The sequence below is a fragment of the Narcine bancroftii genome, chromosome 8 (assembly GCF_036971445.1).
Source record: "Narcine bancroftii isolate sNarBan1 chromosome 8, sNarBan1.hap1, whole genome shotgun sequence".
NCBI lineage: Eukaryota > Metazoa > Chordata > Chondrichthyes > Torpediniformes > Narcinidae > Narcine > Narcine bancroftii.
In genome coordinates this window covers 91,309,633-91,335,355 of record NC_091476.1, presented here as the reverse complement: position 1 = coordinate 91,335,355, position 25,723 = coordinate 91,309,633, and the positions used below count along the sequence as shown (strand labels likewise).

Here is a 25,723-nt window from a genome sequence, read left to right as displayed (position 1 = left end):
CCCCTATGCCTCTATTAAGTCACCTCTTATCCTTTGTTGCTCCGATGAGAAAAGCCCTGTCAATGTTCCTTCATACTACATGTCGTCAAATCCAGGTTAATCTTCTCTGCATCTTCTCCAACGCATCTACATCAGTGGTTCTCAACCCTTTACTTTCCACTCGCATGCCATTTTTGGTAATCCCTATGCCATTGGTGCTCTGTGATTAATAAGGGATTGATTAAGGTGGGATGTGAGTGGGAAGGGAAGGTTGAGAATCACTGCTCTAGACTCAATTGTTACTGAAGTATTTTGCTTGAGAAAAATTGTCATTGGCCCATTTCCTTTGGAGTGATGAAACCATGCACATAACAAGTCAATTAGGGACAATTAAAACAGTGGTTTTCAAACTTTTTCTTTCCATCCACATCCCACCCTAAGTAATCCCTTACTAATCACAGACCACCTATGGCATAGGGATTACTTAAAATGGGATGTGAGTGGAAAGAAAAAGGTTGAGAACCACTGCTTTAATCCTTCCTTTAATGTGGCTCCTGGACTCCAATTTAAGATATTTTAGTTCTTTTGCTTTTTGTACATTCATCCCTTTCCATTTGAAATTATGTTTTAATTTCCAAGTCAATAGCCATGTTGAAGTACTATAAAAAAATGTCCATCCTTTGATCTCTAGTATCTCTCTTGCTCATTACTGGAAACGATCTGTTATCATTTACTCATGAGCTCAATTCACCCATCCACAGATGATCCTTCACAAAATGCCAATCCCACTAATCACCTTTCTGTTTCTCCTGGCTTTGTTGAAGATACTCGGCATGAGCCCACCTTACTTCTCAGTACATCTATACACTCCCTCCCCTCAACTCCCTCAAGCCTTCACTTCCTCAATGGAACATCTTCACATATTGGAAATATAATGTCATTCAAGAGAAAATCCTGGAACCTCCGACCCAACAGCACTGTGCAGCTTACTTCACTCCAAGAAACTCTCCCCAAAGGAAACAAAAAAAATCATGCAATCAATATCAGCCTTGGCTCCAACCCCATTTTGAAAGGCTGAATGGCCTGCTCTGCCACCACTCCAATCACCCACAAGCCCCCGCCCCTACCCCTACCAATTCTTCCTGGTCTTCTTCTTGTCCACCATCCCAAGCCTACCTCTCATCATCACCTTGTGCCAGTCTTCTCCACTTTGTCTGCCATGCCAGTTCTCATATGGCTTCTCACAATCCCACACGCGAACCCCTCTGCTGAGTTTCCATTTCCCACTCTCCCGCTCCCATTCCCACTTTCACGTCGAAGACCAGCATTCTGAACTCTCACATTCCATCCACATCTCAATGATCTCCAGTCCATGGGCTGAGATGCAAATCAAAGGTTTATTCTCACTCCTGTCGAAGTTACAAAGTGTGGAAGACTGGTTAGGAAACCTGTTTGACTGCAATCAGAATCATTGTGAACACTGCAGGGCAGAACATCAACAAGGCAGCGCAGGGAGGTTGAAGGAGAAGCAATTATTAGTTTAGCCATCCCGGGGGGCGGTGGGGGGGAGACATTGCTGGCAACGGCCGCATCTCTAATTGCCCCCAGATTTAAGAGACAGATATGAGCCAACCACAATTAGTGGAGTCGGAATTGCAGGCCAAGAAAGGGTGCCAGCTATACCTCCCTGAAGCCCGTTAGCGAACAAAATGGATTTTTAATGACAATCCAGTCATTTCATGATTACATTTACTAAATGAGCATTTTGTATTAAGTACCAGATTTATTTAATCAGTTGAATTTATAATTCATCTGATATCACAATGGGATTGAAATTCATGTCTCCAGATCAGTGGCCCTTAATTTCAATTGCTGATCAAGTAACTTCTACTGTATCCCGTGAAATCCGCAAGTTTTGGTGGCCCTACTTATGACAGCAATAGTGTGGCCAACCCCAGCCCAACTGAGAACAGTCAATGGTAGCCTCTTTTAAACTGCAGCACCTGGGTCGCCCTCCTGGAACCCAGCTGCGATTACTGGGGCAAAGGTGCTGGAAGCACCTTTCAAATCACAGGGGAATCAGCCCATTAAATCAGAAACCCAGCGATTTAAGGGGGATCCCGCCCCTGCAATGACATGTCACACAGTCACCAGATGTTCAGCTGCTGGCTGCCCAGGGGCGCACCCACGCAAGCGCTGACGTCACCGGAATAAGCAGGTCAGCCACTTTTGGTTCCAAATCGCCCGTGGACGAGACCTATGCAAGTTTAACTGTGTTCCCTGACTATCTCTGAGGTAGGTCAGGGACCCGGTTGGATCCCAACAGGGTTGGCCAGGTCAGATCCTTTCAAACTGCCATGCAACTGCAGCGTTAACCCCATTTTACAGGGCAGTTTGAAAGGGCCTAATGAGGGAGTCTGGCCAGAGCACCACAGGTTTGTACGGTGACCTATTGCATCAGTGACATAACAGCAGGATCGTTTCTCATGTAGAGCAGCACACATGGGGAAAGGTCATTAGCACCAGTCAGACACTACATGGATAATCCACTCCCCTGAGATTCAGAAGTGTAATCACCATCAGGGAGGGATACAGGGGGGCATCAAAACACATTGTGTTATCTCCTCTCTCTTTGCTGTCAAAACAGACAGCAGCTTTAATCAAACAAACTTCGGAAAGGGAAACAAAACATTACATTGGATACTCTATAGCTTTTCTTTGTACCGGTTTCATTGCATAGCAGGCATGGCAGCTCTTGACCTCCCTCATTTTACATTTTTTATTAATTTTTCTCTGCTAAATCCCCATAAATCCTGATGATGAATTCTGTCTTGCTCTTGGTCCTGATTTTATTGGGTGGGACAGCCCGAGAGAATCTATAACCATGGCAACATCTTTGTCGTGACTCAATGAAAGAAATAGTCCTAATTGCAAGAGATTTTTTTTAAAATGATAGATAGAACCTGAAGTTTAACCCCTTCTCCAACCCCGCTGCCACATTTCACTCGAATTTGAAAGGTGCTAGCATTAGGATAGAATGGGTGTCCTTGTACATGAATCACTGAAAGTTAGCAACCAGTTACAGAAAGCAATTGAAAAGGAAATTTGCAAAAAATTGCTGCAGTCTTCTGTGTCTCCAAGAAGGAAAACTGACCTTTAATGCAAGAGGGCTTGAAAACTTGATTAAAAATGCTTTACTCCTATTAGCCACCTGGTGCAATTGCACTGGGAATATTGCACACAGGCCCAAACTTTCATTTCCAAGGAAAGATATGATGTATTAGAAGTTCAAGACAGATACATTCCTGGGATGAAGCGCATCTTTTGGAACGTAAGGGTTCAATCAGGCAGACGCAGAAAGGGAAGATCTTGTTTGACAAACTTGTTAGGATTCTTTGAGGATATAATGGGTGCGGTGGATAGAGGGGAACAGGTTGATGTTGTATATTTGAATTTCCAGAAAGCATTTGATAAGGTGCCGCACAAGAGACTTATCAGTAAGTTACAGGAAAGTGGAGTCCAGGGAAGTCTATTGGCCTGGATTGAAAATTGGTTGTCAGACAGGAGGCAGAGAGTCGGGATAAATGGGAGTTTTTCAGGTTGGCAGAGAGTGGTAAGAGGGGTGCCGCAGGGGGCCCACAACTGTTCATCATTTACATTGATGACTTGGAGGAGGGGACAAAATGTGGTGTAGCCAAGTTTGCAGGTGACACCAAATTGAGTGGAAGAGCAAATTGTAATGAGGATGTGGAGAGTCTGCAGAGGGATATAGTTAAGCTGGATGAGTGGGCAAAGGTCTGGCAGACGGAGTACAATGTTAGTAAGCTTATCCACTTTGGCAAGAAAAATAAAAGAGCTGAATATTATTTAAAGGGTGAAAAACTACAGCATGCTGTTGTGCAGAGGGACTTGGGAGTGCTTGTGCATGAATCGCAAAAAGTTAGGTTGCAGGTGCAGCAGGTTATTAAGAAGGCAAGTGGAATGTTGGCCTTCATCGCTAGAGGAATTGAATTCAGGAGTAGGGAGGTAATGTTGCAACTGTATAAGATACTGGTGAGACCGCACCTGGAGTACTGTGTCCAGTTCTGGTCTACATATTTGAGGAAGGATATATTGGCTTTAGAGACGGTCCAGAGGAGGTTTACTAGGTTGATCCCTGGGATGAAGGGGTTGACTTATGATTAAAGATTAAATCATCTAGGATTGTATTCGCTCGAGTTCAGAAGAATGAGAGGAGATCTTATAGAAACATATAGGATTATGAAGGGTATGGATAGGATAGATGTAGGAAGGTTTTTTGAGCTGGCTGGGGAAACTAAAACGAGAGGACACAGTCTCAAGATTCGGGGGAGTAGATTTAGGACAGAGATGAGGAAAAATAGTTTTTCCCAGAGAGTAGTGAATGTTTGGAATTCTCTAACCAGGGAAGTGGTTGAGGCTGCCTCATTAAACATATTTAAAATTCGGTTAGATAAATTTTTTCATGATAGAGGAATTAGGGGTTATGGGGAGAAGGCAGGTAGGTGGAGTTAGGTCATAAATTAGATCAGCCATGATCATTTTGAATGGCGGAGCAGGCTCGATGGGCCATTTTTGGCCTACTCCTGTTCCTACTTCCTATGTTCCTATCTCCTACAAGGCGAGTTTAAAACTTCTTTCACACTTGCATCCCAGTAAATTGGCTGTTCAGTGTCCTGGGATAGGTATGGGGATTTGGCCTTTCACACTAGACCACTCCTAACCGGGACACTGAACGCTTTCACACTTGCAAGGGTTTAGTCTGTTCAGCTTTTAATAGGAAGTGCCTGCAGTGCAATTGCCCGTTTCGCACTTGCCTGATCTCAACGCCAGCACCTGCAGACGTCGGGGATTGTACTAGGGGTCGAGGATGGCAACACCCAACATGAGATGATGTCACCTGACGCCGGCGATGAGCAGATTTTGCTTTTGCACTTGCCACTTTAAAGGCCGATTGGCGTTCGATTCCTGGGATCACTGGCAAGTGTGAAAGGGGCTTAAGTTTAGAAGAATCCCATTTTAATGCATGAAGTTCCAGTCATGATCGAGATGAGATGACATTTCCCCTGAAGCCATAAGAAACTGCAGAGAGAGGGAAAAGATCTGCTGGAAGAACTGAGGCAGTCAGGCAGAGTGAAATGAACAGTCAAAACTCTGCTTCAGGACTGGAAGCTGGCTTTCAACCCAAAATATTAACCTCTATCAATGTTATTTCCCCTGGTGATGGGTTAAGAACTAGAGGACACAGTTTCACGTAGCCACTCAAGACAGGAGCTGATAAGCTTCTTCAACACCAGCCTTTCAAAGTAATTCATCGCTGTTACTATAAGTGCTACTGGTCGACATGGTTCAAGGGCAGAAGAGAAAAACAGATTAAATGATGGGGTGGAGCACTGGAGGAAAGAAGAGGGAAAGAGAAAGAGATGGAGGGATTGGGGGAGGGGAGGGCCTAACATAAACTGGAGGTACTTTCATGCTACCCTGTTTTACATTTAAACTTAACAGCATGCTTTGACAGTTGATATCAGCTCACAATGTGAAAAATGTAGAATTGTCCATTTTGGCAAGACAAATCAAAAGTAAGCATGTTACTCAAGTTGCAAAAAACCATAGAACTTCAAGACCTTTGTCCCAGTCGCACTGGAGAAAGCCCGCTGATAATAACGTCTTCCAATATTCCTTACAAGCCCCAGAAATGAAAACCAGCGCCTTGTTTCGATGACTCGCCTTTGCAGTATTACAAATAGCCTCCTGTCAATTGCAGGGTTGAGCGCAAATTGGGAATTTATCCAATCCTCTGCCAACAGAAACAATGTCGACATGAGGAAGAACAAGGAACTGGCAAGAAATCACAACCACAAGTGTCCAAGGAAAATACTCCTCTTCCCCCAGTCTGTGCCATGGGAGACCTTCTCGAGGGACTGCACAAAATATTTCTCAGCAAAACACACCAAATTAAATCTGCAAATTGCACTTAAAGATTGCAATTTCAGTCATAGTCATAGATGAATTTGAACTCGTATGCACATTAATACAGATGCTCAGGAGTCTTATCAGGAGATGGAGGCAATAGGTTTATTTGTACCGCAGAATATACATGACACAAGATCCTTCCTGCCCTTGAGGGAAATCCAAATCATTTTTGAAGTGTGATCATATGTAGCGTTAAATAGAAATATGATCGGCCAACAATGGCATATAATTTCCTAGAAATATTTGAAGAATTTTTTATCCTCAGAATTAAACACAGCAACAATATTTTTCAGACTAGAAGGGCTGAAGGGGCTGTTTCTGTGCTAGGAAACTTTAATTGACATTTTCTTTGATCACATGGAATTTCCACGTCGGTGAAACATGAGATGCTGTCCCGTATACTGCTCTTTGTGGTGAACACCCGCATAAATTGAGTGAAAGACCTAAGTGTGCAGATGCTGTAAATGTAGATATACCTTGAAGAAAGGCTCAGGCCCAAAACATTGGTTATATCTTTACCTCCTTTGGACACAATGTGGTCTGCTGAGTTCCTCTAGCATTTTGGTGTTTTTACCAGCCTAAATTGGACCATTTTATTCTGGGAGCACATTTTGTTGGGCACCATTGATTGTGTACTCTTCTCTACATCACAAAAAAGTACATGATAACATGTTTGTTCCTCCCCCAACCCCTCTCCTCCCAGGCGCACTGGAAGGACCTCAGCACACCTATCAACAGGCATGATTTCAGAGAACATACAGAGCAAAAATCAACTGTACACTATGTTCATGTGTAAAAAATGTAAACGGCTGACTGCAATACAGAGAGGAGAAAGAAAACAAGCAAACAATAAAGTAAGAGTCTTTCAATGAGTCGCTGATTGAGTTTGTCATTGAGGAGTCAGATGGTGGAGGAGGAGCAGCTGATCCTGAACCTGGGTGCGAGTCTTGTGGCACCGAGACCTCTTTCCTGATGCCAGCAGCGAGAACAGAGCGTGTGTTGGGTGGTGTGAATCCTTGATGATTGATTGCTGTTGCTTTCCACCATCCCCACCTCAGACACACGCAAACATGCCACTTATGAGCAGCGGTGAGGTACAGCCTCTTGATACTGGAGTTCACACCATTCAATGATACCATCAAAACACAATACTGGAGAAACTCAGCAAATGAAACCGTGTCCTTGACATGGCAAAGGTAAAAATACGTAACCGACATTTTGGGCTTGAGCCTTTATCAAGGTATGGAAAAATACCTTGAAAAATTCGGGCAGGTGCCTGAATAAAAGAGTTGGGGGGTGGGGGGGGAAGAGTGTGGTCGCAAAGACAAGTGGTAATAGGTGGAGAAGGGAGGGAGGGGATAGCAGCAAGCTGGGGCAGGAGGGATGTCTAGGTGAAAAAACACCAATGGCATCATGAAGAAAGCCTCTACTTCCTCAGGAGTTTGCAGAGGAGCTAGTGGAGTTGTTCAAGTGAACCGGTACGGACTTGAAGGGCCAACATGGCCTGTTTCCATGCTGTAAACGGTTTTATGGTTATATGGTTAATAGAGATGGAAGGGGGGAGGAAGAGGAGAGCAGGTTAGCAAAATCCAGAAGATTCCATGTTAATGCCATCTGGCTGGAGAGTGCCCCGAGGGAAAATCAGGTGTTGTTCCTCCAATTTGCAGGTGGTCTTGGTGAGATAGTACATAAGGCCACGGACAGACATGCGAGTGTGGAAGTATGACACAGAACTGAAATGGTTGGTTACTGGGAGGTTTCTGTCACTAGTGCGGATGGAGCGAAGGTGCTCATCGAAGCAATCTCCCAGTCTGCGCTCAGTCTCCCCACTGTAGGGAAGTCCACACCAGATGCAGTAAATCAGTACTGCGGATACACCAATGAAGTGTTGCTTCACTCAAAAGCCCCGTTTGGGGCCCCAGTCTACAGTGAGGGAGGAGGTGTGGCAACTCCTTCGGCCACAAGGGAAGGTGCCAGGGGATTGGTGGGGAGAGATGAGTGCACGAGGAAGTCACAGAGGGAGCGGTACCTACACAAGGAAGAGAGTGGAGGAGATGTGTCTGGTAGTGGGATCCTGTTGCAAAGCCAGAAATTGCAGAGGATAATGTGTTGGATGTGGAGGCTGGTGGGATGGTAGGTGAGGATGGGGGGGATTCTGTGTTTGTTGCGTCTGGGGGCAGAGGGGGCCAGGGCAGCTGAGCGGGAAATGGAGAAGATGTGGGTGAGGGATAAGTTGACAGTGGTGGAGAGGAAGCCACATTTGTGGAAGAAGGCAGACATTCCGGAAGATCTGCACTGGAAAGCATCTTCAGAAGAGATGCAGTGGAGACGGAGAAATTGAGAGAAGAAGATAGAATCTTTGCAGGGAAGAGGCTGTGAGGGGGTGTGGTCAAGGTAGTTGTGGGAGTTAGTAGGTTTGTACTATATGTTGGTGGAAAGTCCATCTCCCGAGATGGAGAAAGGGAAGAGTGTTGCCAGAGATGGACCAGGTGATTTTGAGATCTGGGTGGAAGTTGGATGCGAAGTTGACAAGCTCACCATGGGTGCATGAGACAGCCCCGATGTAGTCATCAAAATACCAGAGGAAGAGTTGAAGGGTCTTACCTGTGTAGACGCAGCATGATTGCTCCACAAAGCCCCCAAACAGGAAGGCATAGGTAGGACCCATGGGGAGGGATTGGACCAATGGAAAAAAGATGAAGACAAGGTTAAGATTAAACTAGTTTGGTCGGATGAGTGAGTGGAAACAATGGGTTTACCTGGATAGTTAGGTTTGTGTATCTTGGGTAGAAGGTAAAAACAAGCAGTGCAGGGATGGGAGACAATGATGTTGGTGGCAGTTGTAGGGAGGAGGCCAGAGGTGACGAGGTTGGAGACAGTGGCTTGATGAGCCATGGTGGGGTCATGTGGAAGCGGTAGGTAGGAGGAGGTGTCTGAGAGCTGTCACCTGGCCTCAGCAAGGTAGAGGTCAGTGCACCAGACCACTACAGCGCCACCCTTCTCTGCAAGTTTGGTGGTGAGGTTGGGATTGTTGCGGAGAGAATGGAGGCAGGGCATTTAGAGGAAGAAAGATGGGAAACAGAGGGGAGTGGTTAAGTTGAGATGGTTGATGTCTTGGTGACAGTCAGAAATAAAAAGATCCAGACTGGGGAGCTGGCTAGGATGAGGTGTCTAGGAGGAGGAAGAAGGCTTAAAGCAGGAGAAAGGGTCTTCAGTGGGGGTGGCGGGTGGCAAGTCACAGTCATGGAAGTAGGCCCGGAGACAGAAGCAAATGAAGAAGAATTCAGCATCGTGGCGTGCATGGAACTCATTAATGTGTGGGCGGATTGGGACGAAGATAAGTCCTCTTCAGAGGTCCGTCCGAGAGCTCCGTCTCAGAAAGGGTGGGGGGGCGGGGATGGAGGGTTAGAGAGGTCAGAAGGTGGAGATTCAATTATTGTGACTGACAACTGTAACCTCAACTCTGCATTCCTGTTATTCCCAAAATCTTTCATCTCTTGCTTGTTTAGAAATTATTCATCTCCTAAATATTCAGTCTGCTTCCACTGTTCTAGTGAAAGAGAGTTTAAAAAAATTTCACCACCCCCTTAGTTTTAAACTGCCCCACCCACCACCAATTTTAGATCTTCTACCACAAGGAAACAATCTCTACACCTATCCTGCCAAGAGCCTTCACATTTCAATCACCTCCTTCCACCAAACATATCTCCACTCATTCCAAGTATTATAGAGTAAACCCTATGTGCTTCCAACACATTTACATCCATACTAAAATGAGTACACCAATATTGCATAAATGTGGTCTCATCAATATGCTTTAGAAACTGAAGCGTATCCTCCAAATTATCTGGAGCATGTACATCTCCCAGCTTCATGTGAATCACGTAATGGGACTCCCAGATTTCTCTGCATCTCCAATCTCTCACCGTTGAAACAATGCATTTAGTTTTCAATTATATTGTCAATGGACAATTTTGTATTTTCCACCACACAAGTTGCCACATACCTCCAACAACCTAGGTTTGAGGCGAAGCTCCGCTGGTGTCTGAGTGGCGTTAGCACGGTCTGCCCATGAGCATGTGCCTTTCTTCTGGGCATTTCAGCTTTCTTTCACGTCTCAGTGATATGCAGGCTAGTAAGTTAATGGACCATTGTAAAATTTCCCTGGGCTCTTAATGAACAGTGGAATCTAGAGGGTAGTTGATGTGAATGTATTGGAAAACCAAATGGTTTGGGGACAGGATTAGGGTGAAAATGAGTGATTGATGGTCAGCAGAGATGGTGAGACGAAGGACCTGTTGCTGTGGAGTATCTCTCAAAGATTCCATGATTCCATTTCCTTGCAACTTAGTTTCCAACTGTCATAAGCAAGTTTAGTAATGCTACCTTTACCTGAGCCACATGAGTAAACCTCCTGTTACATCCTTCACCACGGTTTTTTAAAAACATTTTCTATGTCACCTTATCAAATTACTTTTGGAAATCTTTGTGCAGTGCATCTGTTGAATCTATGGGCTAATCATTCACCCCTGCCTCCCCCCCCCATCCCCAATTCTCCCTATTTGCTGTCAGCCCTGAACTCCTAATCCCCCAGAATGCTATCACCTTCCCAATTTCCCAGGTCCCAATTGACGTGGGGATTTCTCAATCCCCAAGCAAGGTGTTGCACTCCAAACATCCCACCCCACAGTGATCCTCAGGGATCGTGTCAGCCTCATCATATCATTGACCATTCCCTGTGCCTTTCAGAGGTGGGCTCGGAAATTGGAAGCAGGGAAGGCAGTCACGTTGCCTGTGATTGAGTGGGAAAGTATAATGAGAAAAAGGGACCCTCATTAATTGGGTATCTGATGCCCCTCCATTGTTCCGAGGCCATCAATATTCCTGTTCTTGCCTCGTGTTAGTAGGTCCGACTGGTATTGCTATTATAGAGTTCTATAGACAAACAGTATGGAAACCCACTTTCCACCTCACCAAGTTTACATTTACCCAAGATCTTTTGCTTAATATTTGCACCTTTAAATAGAAAGCATGTTAACAGTATAAGCAGAAACCATAGCAAAAATAGCTCATCCAAGGTTTCAGCTCTGGTTCAGAATCAGTATTGTCTTGGTAATCCACAGCCTAGTGGAACACCAATCATATGCGTCAGCTATGGAGAGATTGTGACCGTAGGCAAATTGCAGTGGATCCAGTCCTTTGCTTCCCTATAAACCACCCCCCCCCCCAAACAAAAGACCCTTTCCAGACCCTCATAACCTAGGCATGATTGCCTAGGTTCAATGCATCATTGAAGAAGTAATCTTTCGGATACATCATTAAACCAAAGGTTTCTCCACTGTTTCAGAGGGATGTCAAGTCCACCCATGGCACCACTAGAAACCAAGGCCGCTCTCCTGGTATCCCTGAACCAACACGTAAGGCAGGTAATCTTGAGGATGAGGTGGAAAGTTGAAAGGTCACACTTGCCCTCCTGTAGTCAGGATTAAAGCCGTTTATTGCAGCAGAGCTTTACTCAAAATTAAACCTTTAGCACAAGATCAGCATCTTGGAAATTAGGATTCAGGAACAGAGAGAATTCATAAGGTAATAACCAGTGACAAGCACATAACTTTCACTGGTTTATACAGTATTAGCCCATCAAATTGATTTTCTCATTATAATATATGCTCAGCAGGTCACAAAACACTGCATTTACACCTTCATTTCAAATGAAGGGAGTGCAAAATCACTCATTAAGTTGGGGGGGGGGGGTGAAGAAGCCAGTTTTGCCTTTGACTTCCTGGTGAGTAGGCAGATTAATCCTATCTCAGTTTACTGCCTGAAACTAGGGTGATGTCACCACTTAGAGGGCATCAGTCATGAAGCAAAACATTACCTGACATATTTATTTGACAGGGCATCTTTGCGCTCGTGCAGGTTGGAGCAAGCCAAGGTAGATCAAATCTTTATTAAAGGTAAGAAATCAGAGACAAGTGAGTTCAGGAGTTGAGTTGCAACTGTTGAATAATTATTTGACCCCTTGCTGCTGACGACAGACATTATTCTCTCTTTGGCTGGCATGCACGGTGATATTTATAGTTTGAAAAGGTCAGCCTGATGGAAAAGGACCAAAGGAAAAATTATGGCTCGGAATTTTAGTAAAAGACACAAATACTCCACCCCCAACACAGGACCCACAGCTACCACTTTCCAGTTGTTCTAGCATTTGATGGTGACTTTAAGGAAGAGTTATAGAGAAAACATAGTTCTTCCTGGTTTATATTACACTCAGGAAAGTATGAACCATTGAAAGCATTATCCTGACCTCAATGAAGAAATCTGACAATTTAGAAAAGCTGCAAGAAGCTGGTTTTCTTCTACAGAGAGAATATAAGGAGGAGGTTGAAGAGGGATGTCAAATTTGTATGACTCAATCTTCCAGATTAAATTTTTGAGATTAAAATTTCCATGAGTTCTAAACAAGAGCAACAATACCATTTAAATGATAACATATAATTTATGAAATAACTATCTTTTTTTTGTTAAAGTTTGGACCCCTTATATGGATTGGATGTGTATTAACTGTTAAAATATTACGTGGGTGGTGTGGTCCCCAACCATGACACATTTAAATGTATTGTTTTAATTATTCTCCTCCATCTTTCTTTTCTTCTTTTTTTGGGGGGTAGACTAGTAGGGACGTGGAGGGATAGGGATGAGGGGAGGGGAGTTTTATGGGATAAAATATGTATCACATTGTATTTTGCATGTATTATCTATTATTGATTATAAATAACATTTTACAAAAAAAATACCATCTAAATATCAAAATAAGAAAGAATGGAGATGAGGAATGGGTTTCCTTTACCTCTGCTAGTAATGAGGAAGTATTCCCCTTAAATTTGACATATTGGGATTCAAATATCTCAAACAAAGCCACATTGATATTTAAATCAGTAAAGTGACAAAAAGCAAAATATCCCTTAGATGATGTGAATTCACGGAACACTACAGCGTAGAAATAAGTACTTCAGCCCGTACAGTCCATGCCAAACCATCATTCTGCCTGGTCCCATTGGCCTGCAACCGGACCATAGCCCTCCACACCCCTCCCATCCAAGTACCTATCCAAATCCTTCTTGGATGTCAAAATCGAGCCAACATTCACTACTTTCAGTTGCCAACTCGTTCTGCACTCACCACTCTCTGTGTGAAGAAGTTCCTCCTAATGTTCCCTTTAAACATTTCACCTTTCACCCTCAGTCCACATCCTCCCGTTCTTGTCTTTAATGGAACGTTGTTAAAACTGCTTCTCCCAATTACTATATGATCAGCTGATTTAATAATGCCCTGATATTGCCAATAGGAAGATGTGCCAGTAGAAAAAGAACAAGAAATATCTTCTCAGCTAATTCTTCAGGGTAAGGATGAGTTTCCTCCAGTCGAAATCTGTCGGCTCCAAGAGGGTTTGTGTGGGATCTGCAGTCTCTGCCACAGGGGCATGGCATTAATGGGATGGGTTGAAGATTTTAGCCCGAGAAAAGCCATTGCCTGGTCTTGACCATTTATAATTCACAAACAGGTCAGATATCATTTCCCCCATAACATTCTTGCACCTGTCTAAAAGCTCCTGTCATTTCAAGTAGCCATTATCTAGGAACACTCACAAATTGACATGAATGTTACTTTTATATTTCAAGGGGATCTGAATATCCTTTGACCAAGTATTCTGTCCTTGTGTAAATCTCTTCCTATGCCAAGACTTGGAGTAGAGTATGGAGATCTAGGGGAGGTCTGCAAGGAGATGAAGTGGCTGGCAAAGAGTTACTGGAGCATACGTTGTTATATAGTCAAAATAGTGTGAACTATTTTGCAACAATACACTCTTCTCACAGTCCACCACTGTGAGGGGTGGTTGAGTGTGTGTGTGTGTGAGAGAGAGAGAGTGAGAGTGAGAGAGAGAGAGAGAGAGAGGGAGGGAGGGAGGGAGAGGTAGGGAGGGAGAGGGAGGGAGGGAGGGGGGAGAGAGAGAGAGAGAGAGAGAGAGAGAGAGAGAGAGAGAGAGAGAGAGAGAGAGAGAGAGAGAGAGAGAGAGAGAGAACAGTTCCCTGAGATGGTGGAAGGCATCAGTAAGTAAAGTCTATTCTCTTATCTGAATCTTGAATCTCAAAGTTATTTAAGAAGCCTCCCAAGTAACACAGAGATATAACACATGCCAATAGGGGTTCATTGTAATTAGGGCCAAGAATAGAGAGTTAAACAGGAAAATCTGCATCTACTGGGGTTGCTGCTCAATACACAAAAGAGTTGGAGAAACTCAGCAGGTCACACAACATCTCTTGGAAGTCAAGGGAAGTCAATGTTTTGGGCCTGTGCCCTTCATCAAAGTATTAGCACAATTAATTCAGGCACTTGAATCAAAAGGTGGGGGGTGGGGGGGGGGAGATGAGAAGAGGAGCGAGGAAGGGGCAGGGGAAAGAGCACAAGCTAACAGGTCATGGATATGGGTAGGAGGATAGAAGAGGAAAAAAAACAGAAGTGAAAGGGGGGGGTAACACTATAAATGGAGAGAGAACAGGATGGGGAGCTGGAAGAAAAAATGCAGAGGGATAGGGAAAGAGCAAGACCCAGGGGAGAGGTTAACAGAAACTGGAGAATGCAATGTTAATGCTGTCTGGTTGGAGTGTGCTCAAACAGAATATTAGGTTTTGCTCCTCCAATTTGCAGGTAGCCTTGGCTTGGCAGTGAACAAGGCCATAGATAGACACAATGTGGGAATGGTTCATGGAATTGAAATGGTTGGTCACTGCTACATCCTTCTTATTGTAGCAGGCAGAGTGAAGGTCCTCAAGAGAGAACAATGACATTCTCTCTATCCTTGCAATCCCTTCTGAACAAACAGGAGGCAGTGACAATGGGGAAGAGAGAGGTTCATGACAGTTTTCCTGCAAAGGAGCACATTTCCATTACACAGGATCCTTTTTCCAATTGGATGCCATTAGCACCCTCAGTTTTGGGAAAGCATTGTAGGGTCTTTCATGCAGTGAAAAAGTACAACTGTAAAGGTGGAGATTCTCTGCCCTTACCTCAGGAGACTTACCTCTATGAACATGCCATAGCCGGCTACAAGGCACCGACTGCAATCCCTCTCAGGAAGCAACATCAGCAGAGCGCTGCACTCCTGGACTCATGATGGGATTCAGGCGATCAAGGGAACTCTCGTCACAGAACACCCAAGCAACAACCATTGTTTATGGCCTTTTCAACCTTACAAAGTGTTCTATCAACAAACATGGATCAATCTTTGTGAAACAAGAAAGTCTACAGACACACTGAATGTGGTAAATACAGAAAAGTGCTGGAGAAACTTAGTAGGCCCCACAGTGTCCAGAGGAGGCAAAGATATATCACCAACATTTCAGGCCTAAGCCCTTAGTCAAGTCAGCCAAATGGAGTGAATCAAACAGTCTGTAATAAATGCACACATCTTGATGAAGGGCTCAAGCCAGAAACGTTAGTTGCATATCTCTGCCTCCTCTGGACACTGCAGGACCTGCTGAGTTTCTCCAGCACTTTTTAGGCTTTTACATGAATTAATCCTTCTCAAATTCAGCAACCTTGGCATGGCATCATCACCCAATGTTCTAATCCTCATCTGTGGATCTTTTTGGAAACACAATCCCATTGTAAAACTGGGTCAAACGCACCAACCTCGACTGGACGACCAGGATGCGTTCAATCTCAGTCATCTCCACCTAGAACTCTGCGTCCTTGCAAACACTAATGTGAGGAGTGTTAGAAAGTGGCATGGTCCCACAGCTGACTGGTATTCCACATGCCGTAAATCAGCATTTTACACACCATCAATAAAAGCAAGTTTGATCAAGAATAAGCCTGTTTCCCATCAATCCAACTAAAGAATAAGCTTACTAGGAGCTGGACGTACCTCAACTAAGCTTGTTCTTATGAACTATTCAATGGGGATCAAATCCAAATTGATAGATTTAATCTTCAGGGGGCTGGAAACTGAAATGCTAAATCCAAGGTGTTTTTTTTTTAAATAACAAGATTCAAAATATATACAGCCTGGCATTTAGCTCCCATTCCACACACCCAGTGGGAGAGAAATGAACAATTAGAGACAGCCATAAAAAAAAAGGGCTTACTGCAAAAGAGGGAATGTGAAACTAATGTGGTAACTCCCTTGATTGATAATGGTAGACACGGCAGCAGGTCAAAGCTACACTAACACACACAGCTCTTGGTAACACTTCTAACCCTTAATTAGTTTAGCACAAATAGACAGCAGGACCCAAATTATTCAAACACCAGTCCCATCATTAATTGTAAATAAAAGGGTTCAACATTTTGATTATTTTACACCCAGTAAAAATCTTGGTGTAATTATGTTATAATCTTTGTCTGTTTATTATTTCCCTGTCATATGAGCTATGGCATCTTGGCCTATGGCCATGCAAGAAGAAGACAAGTATTGCAGGAAAGTCCCATCCCATCCTCACTTGAAACTCATGCATCTTTCAACTCACAAATACTCTTCCAGCCAATTAAAATTATGTTAACTGAGACCAGGATGTCCAATCTAGAATCTTTCTGGAATAGCTCATCTACACACAAGCCATGGTACTTACTAGCGTGATTACCCTGGAATCCAATGAACAGTTCCAGGATGATGTGCATCATGTGCCATGTCACCTGTTGGTTAATAATATGATCCTTACTCAGCACTTTGTGTCTTGTCATTTGTTCATGAATAAAGAAATGATATGATCTGATTATTTAAATGACTGCACAAAAATAATTGTGAGAGTTTAAAGAATCCTGGGGAAAAAAATTGCACATCTCAGATAGCAGCTCACAGATAACGTGACAACATCCAAACTACAGGAGCTATGAAGTGTCCAGCAATTTCTGCCCTTAAGTCCAGCACAATTAGCACCTGTGATGAGATTCTTAGATTCCCTGCAGGCCACAAGATTGCTTTGATGAATGAATAGCGAACTAAGCACGAGTGCAACGTGTGCTAGAATTGGAAGCTCCACCACACCTGAAAGGAAGAGAAACCTTACCAAAGGCACCTGATTGTGAGGTCTGACAGAAGGCCCATAATCCAAAGGGCAGTTAGCTGTTCAAAAGAACAGACATCCAGCAACTTGGTGAGAGTCATGATGTACATGGATTCTGTAGCCCTGTGAAGTACATCATTGAGAATCTGTAGATTAACTAAGCAAGGCATTTCATCACTCATTGAAAGGAACATCATGAAAATCCCTCTGGTATAGCTCTGTCCTTGACACTTGAAGTCCAAACTCTGTTCTCCAGAAAACTGCCTTGGTCCAGTCTCACCATCACCCCTGACTTGCTATCTGGACAACAAGCCTTCAGGACCAGAGAGTATCCCTGCTCTAAAATTTGGCAATGCGATCACAATCTCATTTTCCATCTCAGAGATAATGAATCTGATTATGGCCACCACAGAGGAGTTTCCAGCATTCCATCATTGCCTGTCGGTCTTGACTCAAAACTTCAAACATCCCTTGGCCTCCACAGATTCCTTGTGAACAACCAAGTTTATCCCACTGCTCACTTTTGCTTTGCAAATGGTTGAACAGGGACTCATTTAAGGACTCTTGCTTTTGCACTTCATTGATTTTTTGTTCTCTCTGTGTTGCACAGTTTGTTTACATTTATTTATTTGTTGACATGTATATGTTGAGTACAGTTTTGTTTTGTTGCACTACCAGTAAATGGTAATTCTGTCTCACCCGCAGGAAAAAAGAATCTCAGGGTTGTATGTGATGTCATGACATTAAATTTGAAAGGCTGTACGATGAAGAGCGGTGAAGATTTCATCCGTCAATGAACATAATCTTCTGCATGCAACTCCAAAAGAAACCAGTGAGCAGCAACAACCATGTACATGGCCTTGTTCGACCACAAATTCTACAGCGTCTAAGTCGAGCAAGACTGATGGTTCCCCACAACAACTCTCCCAATCTTGCCCACTGTCATGCCTCATGTCCCACAGGTTTCTCATTGCCAAGGTGATAACTCACAGGACAAACAGGAACACGTTCAGCCAATTGACTTTACTGCTTCCCATTAAATCTGCTTGCCTTTTCTTTTCTCTCCCCCTTTCCTTGACTTCAAGTTCGTTCACCCACCCCACCCTCCCTCAATGCTGCTGTCCCCTCCCTCCTTTCTCCACCTATCATCTCCTTCCCTTGCCTCCCCCCTCCCCCCCACTCTTTTGTTAGGATGCTTGCCGCCATTTTCTCATACTTTGATGAAGGGTTCAAGCCCGAAACATCTGTCATGTATCTTTGATTTTGCTGCATAAAAGACACTGAGAGCTTCTCCAGCACCTTGTGTTTTTACTTCAACCACGGTGTCCACAGAATTCTATGATTTACTTCTCCACCTTTTGGGAATCTCTGTCCCCTGACCACACAAAGTGTATGAGCAGCATTTGGAATTTCATTGACAAATTCGTATCCAAACATCCAGAGCACGCAGAAACTCAGTGCAAGTACTGAAGGAGACACCGCCTCCCAAACAACCCTCCCGCCTGCCTCGCCGAGCTCTTCCTGCCTCACCTATGGAGACCTCTGTGCGAGACACTCATCCATCACCTTCGACGCCAAGGAAGTGCGTTAGAAACATAGAGCACTGAGGCACAGAAATGGACCCTGCGGCCCATCTAGTCCATGTCGCCCCATTGACCTGCAGCCAGACCATTGCCCTCCAAGCACCTCCCATCCATGCATCTATCCAATTTTTTTTTCTGAAATTTGAGCCCACATTCACCACTTCAGCTGATAGCTCGCTCCACACTCTCACCACTACATGCCTTCAACATCACTGGGACTGTCCAACAGAGGGATCATTAACCTCAATGCTGCGTTCTCTGCTCATCACCACGGTAACTATGTAACCAGATAATTAAAGAAAAGCCCTCGAATTCACACAGCACACACTCCTGACCCCAGAAGGTTGCAGCTAAAAAAGGCATCTTTGATGTGCAGTCATTTTTGGAATCTTGCAATGCTTGAAAACAAAACCCACCCTTGGCTCAAATAATATCCACATTACATTACCTACTCAGCAAACACATGGTACTGAAATCATAACGCTACACTAATCCCACATTTAATTCTCTCCATATTCCTATCACGTCTCGCCTTAATGCCCTCCGGATTTCCATTCTCATGTCGAGCCATTTGAACCCTAGCCTGTTCCCAAAGGTAGATGATAATTGTGTTCCAACAAGTAGACTGTACTCAGGGAGGCAGGTCAGAGCTCACGTGTAAAGATCAGGCAATTGGATGAGATGCAGGAGATCTGTTACCTCCCTTGAAGTTCCTTTCCATGAAGGTATGAATAAGATTGAAAGAGTGCTGAGACATTTGAAGAAATGAGTTATATGAGAAAGGACTTTGTTCCCTGGAGGGTAGAAGAATGAGGGAAGATTTGATAGAGGGAAATAAAATTCTGATGGGTATAGACTATTACGCTGTTCCACTGTTAAGCTGATGATACTCAGCTCTATCTCCTCCTGAAGCCCAACGATAAAGCAAAGATAACCAGCCTCATCGACTGTCTGGAGGACAATGTGCTGGATGGCTCAAAACTAATCTGAGATCATCTTAATTGCCCCCGCCTCCCCCCCAACTTCTTCAAAGATTTCTCCAATACTCTTGGTAACTTATCCACCCTCATTAAACGACACGTCAACTCCCTTGGTGTGATATTGGATTTCACCAACTTTGACAAACCAGTCAATGCAGTAGTAAAAGCTAGCTTTTTCCAGCTCCGCACTGTGGCCAAAATCAAATCATTCTTGGCACTGAAAGACCTCGAGAAAGTTATCCATCCTCTCATTTTCTCCCGTTTAGACTACACTAACTCTCTTTATGCGGGAATTAGTCAGTCGTCATTATCCCGTCTACAGATGGTTCAGAATGCTGCAGCAAGGCTCCTGACTGGAGCCAAGAAGAAGGACCCTATCACCCCTTTTCTCACCTCCCTTCACTGGCTGCCAGTACGGCTCAGGATAGATTTTGAAGTTCTCCAGTTTGTTTACAAAGCCATTATTGGGCTAGTCCCCTCCTACATCACCAATCTACTCATGCCCTACTCTACTTCAATACTCCTCAGATTGGCCAATTTAGGGCGCTTGGCTGTTCTGCACTCAAATCACAATCTCAGGGGAGATCGCACCCTTGCAATAGCAGCCACCAAACTGGGGATCAATATTTCTCCCTCCATCAAATCAGTCCCTTCCTTTAACTCTTTTAAATCCAGGCTGAAGTCGTACTTTTATTCATAAGTGTTTGGAGGTGATTGTTGATTGTTACCATGTTGTATGTACAATTCTGAACCTCGGGGACCCATTTAATACTGCATTTTAGCTGCATAAGTTAAGATGCAATTTATGATCTGTTCAGTACTTTCGTCAACACGAGTTGTTTTAAATAACTAAACGAAGACAGAGTAAATACAAGTAGGCTTTTTCCACTGAGGTTAGGTCTTTGGCTTGGCTTCGCGGACGAAGATTTATGGAGGGGGTAAAAAGTCCACGTCAGCTGCAGGCTCGTTTGTGGCTGACAAGTCCGATGCGGGACAGGCAGACACGATTGCAGCGGTTGCAAGGGAAAATTGGTTGGTTGGGGTTGGGTGTTGGGTTTTTCCTCCTTTGCCTTTTGTCAGTGAGGTGGGCTCTGCGGTCTTCTTCAAAGGAGGTTGCTGCCCGCCAAACTGTGAGGCGCCAAGATGCACGGTTAGGTTAGGTGAGCTACAAACAAATGGACATGAGTTAAGGGCAAAAAGGGGAAAGTTTAAGGAAACTATTGGGGGGAAACATCTTCACAGAGAAAATAGTGGGAGTGGTGGGAAATGAGTTGCCAGCCAGAGTGGTGGCTCAATTTTAATTTTAAAGAAAAATTTGGGCAGGTACACAGACGGGAGGGGTATGGATGGCTATGGACTGGGTGCAGGTCAGTAGTTTGGCGCAGACTAGAAAGGCCTGTAATGCTCTCTGCTTCTATGAGGGAAGGTGGAAATGAGGGTGGGAGAAAGAGGGGCAGGCCAAAAAACATACACTTATATGGGCTGTTCAAATGAATTTTAAAAAATCCCAAGCAGTAGAAATGAAGATACGAATTTGATACTATGAATTTTTTAAAATCTTTACACTACCCTTTTTGTGTATACAGGTACTCATATATAATACCATGAATGTGAAAAGTCCTAAACTGTATATTTTCTTTTATCATGAATGAAGTATATTTTGAAATATTAAAATAAAAATTCTAGATGCTATACAGAAACATTATCAGACAGTTGACACGGAGACAAAAAAGATTAGAGACTAAAATAACTTAATCAAAGAGGGGCATTTAAATGACAAGAAAGAGATCAGAGGTTTAAGGACGGAATTCCAGGATTCTAGCCTGGCCAGTCGATCAATTTATCAATCTAGAAAATTTTTAACAACTACAATTACTAAAATAGTAATTTTCATTCAAGATTCAATTAAGTGACAAGCTGTATCAATTGTGATTTAGAGCAAGGCAAGTAAATTTAAATGTGACCAGTTCTCTATAATCCCAACACAGAAAACCCCTCCAGTTCCATCCCCACCACACGTCAATAGCAGAATCTCAAATGTCAAACCATGCACTACTCCCACATAACAGTGAAATCGTGGGACTCACTGCCTCCTGCAATCCTTGCACGTTGGCCTTTTTCTTCTCTTCTTAGATGGCTATATTTAGCTTTGAATAATCCAGCAAATGCAAATGGACAATAGCAAGCACACTGCAACAGCAAGAAAAAAAAATGTGAAAATCACTCAGCAGATTACAGTGAAGAGAAATAGTTGACATTTCAGGTCCCAGATTCTGACAGATTTGCTCTTACAAGGATCCCAGACAACTTTGTCTTTCTTTCTTGCTAACTCTACAAATGCCATATGACCAGCTGAGTGGTTCCCAGCATTTTATTTTCTATTTCCAGCACGTGCGGCTACAGTTAGAGTTATTCACTTCTTGTTCCTTCATCTTCCTTGATGGTCAAGGTAGATTAAATAGTCTGCCCATCCATAGATTTCTACGACTCAAAGAAGACAATAGACCTTTTTAAGCAAGGAAAATCTGCTATTGAGATTCTCCGCCTTTGCGTCTAGAGACTTGCCTTTCTGAATGCGCTGCGGGCGGCTCCGAGGCGCCAAGTGCAACCCTTCTCAGGGAAGGATAATTAGCGGAGTTCAGCGCTCTGCCGCCTGGCTTCAATCTACAGCCGCTATGGCGGCTGGTTAGAGGCGAGCTGATGACATCACAGTGAAGTCGTCAGCCTGAGACGCAGGAGCGGGATTCTTAAAACGTCGATAGTGTGCACTTGAGGGGGTGTTGGATCTCTGTCTGGATACTAAGATCGGCTGAAAACATCACAAGCATCTGCCACGATCGGCGCGCATGAATGATGTCCACGTTGGCAGGCAGCGCTGTGGCACCAGTCGCCCCACCTCCATCGGCTCCAGAGGGCGTTATGAGCGGCCGCTTAGGACTGCTCTATGAAAGGTAAGTTTTATGTTTTCCCGCTGCTCTTGTAGCCGGCCTCCAGGCAGAGACCTGGCATGAAATGGCCTAATGGCTTCCAATTCCACCTCCTGTCTTTTCAGCAGGGGAAATAAATAATGCTACGAGACCATTTACTGTGTGTTTTAGAAAATAACAGTGTCTAGAAGACTTTCCACTGTCAAAGTGGTACTGATGCAGAAAAGTCACCATCTTTCCCATTCCATGGCCAATGGTCGTCAGATTAGTACGGTATAGTAGGATATCTACAAATGGTCACCATAATCAAGGTTTGCAGTTGCCTTGATTTAATTTAATCTTTTCTCCAGAAGGCACAGCGCTACAGTTAGTGTAGCCTCTTCTCAGCATGCTAGACACAAGGTTCACTCCTGACCTTGGGTTCTGCCTTGCTGGTTTGTATGCTTTCCCTGTCCCTTCGAGGTTTGCCCTGGAGGTGGGAGTGGGAGGGGGCTGCTCATTTTCCTTCCCAATAAACACGTGCTTAGCAGGTTAAACGGTAAAATTGCTCCTGGTGTGTGCAGCAAGTGGCCGAATCTGGTGGGGATTTGATGAGATTGCAGAAAGAATGTCACAGTTAGTGTTATGGCTGGCACAACTCTATTACAGTGTAGGCGACCTGGGTTCGAATCCAGTGCTGTCTGTAAGGAGTTGGTACGTTCTCTCTGCATCTACCTGGGTTTCCTCCAAGTGCTCCAATTTCCTCCCACCCTTCAAAAACGCACGGGGATTGCAGGTTAATTGGTGGACCTGGGTGAAACGGGCTTGTGTTACTGAGCTGGGTGTCTACATTTTTTTTAATGGGGTTATTTAGGATTAGTGGCTGGAGTAAACCTGGTATTGCATTTCTCTATGCCTGTGAGAAGGATTAATTGTTCATGGAACTGAGATATTAGAACTATGTTCATAGATAAGTATTTGGACAGGGAAAAGGAAAGAGAGAGGCTCGTACTTCACCCAGCTCACTCAACTTCTCATGCACCAGCAAGTAGCCACAGTTTGGTCACTGAACTTTTCTCTCTCCAGCTCAGACACAGAGACTATCGGACTGCGGAATCAGCATCCAACAACTGCATCTTGGCTGATCTTGCTCTGTGTGAAACAACACTATACTGTGAAGGATTCTGCACTGTCCCCTAAGCCATCAGATATGGAACTTCCATCAGAAATGTTAACACAAGGCATGGAGTCCAATCTAACAGAATCCTATTGCCAAATTTGTAGTCAAAACACAGCATTAATTCCAGCAAGAATTTTGCAGGTGTTAGCTCAGAAAAGAGGCCTTGCAACTTAAGTTTTCAGGGCCACAGCTGTGAACGACTACTCACACAAACAATCAGCTTAAACCCCATCAAGGGATACTTCCAAGAAGTAAAAGTGCATGTAGGAATCAATCTGTGCCAAAATGGAGAACTGCCTGAAGGAAATGGTGCAGTTGGCGTAGTGGTTAGTGCAACGCCTTTATGGCACCAGCGATCGGGACGGGGGTTCGTATCCCACGCTGTCTGCAAGGAGTTTGCACGTTCTCCCCGTATCTGCGTGGGTTTTCCCCAGGGGCTCCAGTTTCCTCCCACCATTCGACAGGTAGAGGGGATTTAGGATAACTGGGTGTAAATTGGGCTACACGGACCTGTGGGCTGAAATTTAAATTTAGAAGAACTGCAAATGCTGGAACCCTGAAACTCAATAAGTCAAAAAGACACGGCTGAATCTTTGTCTTGAAAATCTGCATGAGAACTAAGAGAGAAAAGGGGAGGTGGCCAGCAGTGAGAGAGGAGTGGCCAGCCAGGTGAATCCAGGTGAGATGGGGTGGTTGTCAGATGAGCCAGGTGTGGGAAGGAAGGGCAGAGACAGCGCAGAGGCTGGGAGGTGATAGGTGGAGTAACTGAAGAGGATCTAGGCCAACTGCCAACGTAGAAAAGGTCGCATCGAGTGCACAGATTGCAGGATCCATGTGAATCTCTGACCTGTCCGGAATGAATGTTTAAGTCCCTGAATGGGGAAGAGGGATGAAGTGAAGGGACAGATGTTGCATATCTGGGGATGGAAAGCGGACAGTTGGGGGAAGGGACGATCAAATTAGAGAATTACAAAGAGAATTGCCCCTGCAGAAAACAGAATTCCCCTTTTACACAGGCGATTAAAGACGGGTATTATCTGCCTTTCGAGTGCTTCACCTAGCTGTGTGAACACATCGAAGGCAGATTGGGGGGGGGGGGGGGAGCGGGGGGTCCTGAACTTACCCGGGTTTTATCCGCCAAGGTAGGTACTGTCAGAGGAGGAGTGGGGCTATACGACACGTCTCGCCTCTTTTGCTTTGGGAAGCCAGCTTGTTGTGTAAAAGGACTCATTGATCCAGCTCTTTTCTGTTCTGTGTGAACAAGCAAGCCGGCTTCCAGAGACAGGTCGAGCATGCTGCAATAATGCGGCTTTTCAATGTAAAAAGAGCAATGGAGAGGAGAAGATGTGACTGGTGGCAGGATCACGGCTTAATTGGCAGTAATATCAAAGAATGATTTGCGGCATGTGAAGGCGAGTAGGATGAAAAGCAAGGAGCAAGGGACCATCTCTGTTCTGACGCAGAGGAAGGTGGAGGTGACAGCAGAAATGCAAGAAATGGAGGAAATGCAGGCGTGGGCTTCATTTACCACAATGCAAGGAAGACACATCTCTTGAAAAGGGGCATTGCAGATATCCTGGAGTGGAAAACCTCACCTCAAGAACAAGATGCAGTGGAAATTGAGATAAACTGGATCTGTCTAGAGGTTCAGAATTCATTTTGTTTTGAACAACAGCATTCAAAACATTTCTGATGTAAATGTCAAATTAAATTAGAGACTCTATGACCTTAAAGCTGAGCGGTTCTCAAAAGCCTCAGACAGTACATGGCCAAATGCAAAGCCTAATTCTGCACATGCTCGCAAACACCACACAAAAAACTCACCCAGCATATAATACTTAGTCCACCAAATACGCCCCCAAGGCACACTAAAACACAACCTAGTGCATGCCACACAGGTAAAAAACCAAAGCATGTACAATTTCTCACAGAAAGTGCACATGCAAAGGTAATCATGGACACCCCACATAAACTTTAAGCGGTACCCATGCAAAAGTGCTAAAATGTAAGCCATCTTTTAGCTGTGCAAGTCCAAACC

The 25,723-nt window shown here is 44.3% G+C and overlaps 1 protein-coding gene across 4 annotated transcripts in view; it reads right to left on the bottom strand.

Moving 5' to 3' along the window:
• pknox2 (pbx/knotted 1 homeobox 2) overlaps positions 1–25,723 on the bottom strand; it is a 542,571-nt gene that overhangs the window by 331,463 nt on the left and 185,385 nt on the right. The window contains exon 3 of one of the 4 annotated variants that reach the window (XM_069894489.1): positions 21,687–21,789. The exons of the other annotated variants lie outside the window; for them this stretch is intronic. The gene's annotated coding sequence lies outside the window, so the exon portion shown is untranslated. The remainder of the gene's footprint in view (positions 1–21,686; positions 21,790–25,723) is intronic. 4 annotated transcript variants of the gene reach the window in all.